This window comes from Ceratotherium simum, chromosome 3, assembly GCF_057802395.1.
Source record: "Ceratotherium simum simum isolate JZ-2026a chromosome 3, ASM5780239v1, whole genome shotgun sequence".
Classification (NCBI taxonomy): Eukaryota; Metazoa; Chordata; class Mammalia; order Perissodactyla; family Rhinocerotidae; genus Ceratotherium; species Ceratotherium simum.
Window position 1 is genome coordinate 8,776,846 of NC_141902.1, and position 4,066 is coordinate 8,780,911.

Sequence of the window (4,066 nt, forward strand, 5' to 3'; positions counted from 1 at the left end):
AAATTCCAAAGGTTTTAGGAGCTCTGTGCCAGAATCAGGGAGGAAGACCAAATATACAGCATATTTCTTATTATAAACTACAATATCACACGTTAAAATGGAAATACTTTATATCACTCATCTTTTCCATCATTCTGTGTGAATCATCATAGATTCAGATACCAAACGCAGAAACATGTAATCATTTATAATCATTTATTTATCTTTGTTTCTCACAGTGTATCTATTATGCTTATAGTGCATATACTATATCTTATTTTAGAACTTACTGTTTATACATCTATTTACTCCTATAAAAAGCTCTCTTAGCCCAGAAACAAAATTTCCTATGATACTTAGTAGATTGATTTGATATTAACATGTAGATGTTCAAAGGTCAACTATTCTCTATGTCCATCACCTAAAAGATTAAGACGCACGTAATTCTAACAAATATTGTTAAATAAAAATACTTATTTAATAAACGCAAATTCTATTGGTGCTTTTTTGTGTCTTACTTCAGCTTCTCTTTGTTGGCAATTACCCTAATCTCATCACAGAAGACTTTTCCAAATCCTCACAGCTGACTGTATTTGCTGTTCCTCAATTCTCTCTGTATATAGCCACTATTGCTACAAAGCACTATACCAAGCATTGCAGGAGATCCAAAATTGAATAGGCCATAGCACCTGATCTCAAAGGAATTTTATATCTAGAGAGGAAGATACACATTTCTATAAATAACACAAGAGAGACAAGGTTCAGGGCTTGGGGAAGGTGGTTTGAGTTGATGTGGTAAAGTACTGAGGATAGTTTCAAAATTGGACCATCAAACCTTGTTGTTCCATAATTGGAATTTTGATTCGGGGACATTATTAAGTCTTCTTACTCCTCTTAAGTAGCACCATTGTGATGAGCTCCTTTTCATCTCTTGTTCAGATCGTCATTGGGTTGGTTTGTACTCTGCTCCCACACAGTTGTGGTCCTAAATCCCTGACAATATTAATTCTTATGTAAATATATGTGTGCTATGGTCTTAATGTGTATGTCCTTCCCAAATTAATATGTTGAAATCCTAATGCCCAAAATGATAGTATTAGGAGGTGGTGGGCCTTTGGGTGATGTTGAGATCATGAAGGTGGAGCCCTCATGAATGGGATTAGTGCCTTGTAAAAGAGGCTCCAGAGAGATACCTAGCCCCTTCCACCATGTGAGGACACAGTGACAAGACACCAGCTATGAACCCAGAAAAGGGCCTTCACCAGAATGCAACCACATTGGCACCTTGATCTGGGACTTCCAAGCCACCAAACTGTGAGCAATAAATTTCTCCTGTTTATAAACCACCAAGTCTGTGGTGATATTTTGTTAGAGCAGCTTGAATAAACTCATACAAGGTGTCTACACATTTACCTACCACCTAAATATGAACCTTTGGGAGGCCCTTGATTTCCTTATCCTCATTTATTTCCTTATCCCCAATGGACAGTACCAGACCCAGGACAAATTAAATGTTGAACAAAAAGTTGCAGAATTGAACAAATTTGATGAAGAGGGTCAGAGATTTTAAAATCTTCCCTTTGAAGTAAAATAGAGGCTTTTTACGGATTGGAGTTTCATTGCGAACATTTTCTAAGCCACTCCACTCAGAAATTCATTCAAATAAAAAAAGTTTCCAATCCCATTCAATTAAAGTTTTATATCTAAATTGTTAAATATGATAACTTGTGACTCTTAATGTACCAATTTTATTTTCTTAACTCAAGTTGGAAAAATAATTTTGACCTGCTTTATTGTTTTTTTATTGTAGAACTTTGGTGCCCTTCCTTCCTTGGGGAAGGAGGGCTCCAGGCTATAGTCCTCAAACCTGGCTGATAATAAACTCACCCCAATATTGATTTATAGATTGATTATGGATTACTTGCATCTACAGTGGTCTCAATTTTTGTGTCAGTACTCAGATCATAAGGGCAGATAGAGAATTATTTATGACTCACTTTACTAACCTATGGAGAGAAAAAAAATCTTTGCTGATGATTTGATTAGGTGGCATTTGGGAATGCTGGTTTGTGGGAGCAGGCTCCAAGAGGTTGGTAATATGTTAATAACCAAGAGGCTGGCATACCGGTGAGTTGATAAGACTCAAGTGGGTGAAGGTTGTTAGGCCTTAAAACTGGATTTCAATTAGGAGGACAGAAATGAAAGATTGGGGTTAGTAACTAATGTAAGAAGAGAAGCCAATGATAGTCTGGATTGGAAGCAAGTGAAAGAGATGTGACAATTTTACATCTACCAAATGAGTCTAGTGAACTCAAAATAAATTCTTTCATTTAACAATTATAATAACCATATTTGTGATATTGAAAAACATTCTAAAACCAGTAACATTATCAAGAAAGTATAACAATTGTACCTTATATATACCAGCAAACAATGTCCCAAAAGACATGAAGAAAACATTGTCAGAATTGAAAAGAGAAATAGGCATTCTACAATAGTATTTGGAGACTTCAATGAGCCACTTTCAATAATGGATAGAACTGACTTTATGGAAACAAACAGAATTATAGGAGAATACTAGGAACAATTGTACATCAACAAATTAGATAGCTTGGTTGAAACTGACAAATTTCTAGAAACACCAAACTAAGAGGAAATATACCTAAATTGACTCAAGAGGAAATATAAAATCTCAATAGACCTATAACAATAAAAAATTGAATCAATAATCCAAAACCTCCCAACTAAGAAAGTCCATGACCAGATGGCTTCACTAGAAAATTCTACCAAACCCTTGAAAAAGAATACATACCAATTCTTCTCAAACTCTTCCCCAAAATAGAAGAGGACAAAACACTTCCTAACTCATTCTAAGAGGCCAGCATTAAATGATACCAAAGCCTGATGAAGATATCACAAGGAAATAAAACTATACACCAATATCTGCTGTGTATAGAGATGCAAAAATCCTTAATAGAATACTAACAAAACAAATGCAACAGGATATTAAAAGGTTTATACACCACGATCATGTGGAATTTATCCCAGGAATGCTAAGATGATTAAAGATAAAATCTATCAATGTGATATACCACATTAACAGAATGAAGTAAAAAAAAAAAAAAAAAACCACAAGGAAAACCACATGATCATCTCAATTGACACCAAAAATTACTTGAAAAAAATGCAACGCCTTTTCATGATAAAAACACCAGGGAACTAGGGAAAGAAGAGAACTTCCTCAACAGAACAAAGGCCAGTTTTGAAAAATCCAGTCTACATCATGCTTATTTTGAAAGATTGAAATCTTTCCTCTAGGATCAAAAACAAGCCAAGGATGCATATTTCCACCACTGCCATTCAATGTTGTGGTGGAATTTCTAGCCAGAGCAATTAGACAAGAAAAGGAAATAAAAAAGTATCTAAAAGGGAAAGGAATAAATAAACTATCTCTATTTACACATGGCATGATTCTATATATAAAAATCCCAATGAATTCACAAGAAAGTTACTAGAACTAATAAACAAATTCAAACAAGTTACAGAGCACAAGATTAATACCTAGAAATCAGTTGTTTTTTTAATGCCAGCAATGAAGAATCCACAAAGGAAATTAAGAAAGCAATCCTGTCTACAAGAGCACCTAAAAGAATAAAATACCTAGGAATAAATTTATCTGAGGAGGCAAAAGACTGGAACACCGAAAAATACAAAACATTGTTGAGAGAAGTTAAAGAGACACGAGTGAATAGAAAGACATTTTGTGTTCATGGGTTGAAAGACTTAGTATTGTTATGATGTGAATACTACCCAATGTGATCTACAGGTTCAATGCGATCCCTATCAAAATTCCAACTGCTGTTTTGTGGAAATGGAAAAGCTAATCCTCAAGTTCATTTGGAATTGCAAGGGGCCCAGAATAGCCAAACCGTCTTGAAAAAGAGGAACAAAGTTGGGAGAACTCACATTTCTGGTTTTAAAACCTACAAAGCTACAGTAATCAAAACACTGTGGTACTGGCATAAAGACAGACATATAACCAATAGAATAGAACCCAGAGTCTAGAAAGAAGCCCATATGTCCATGG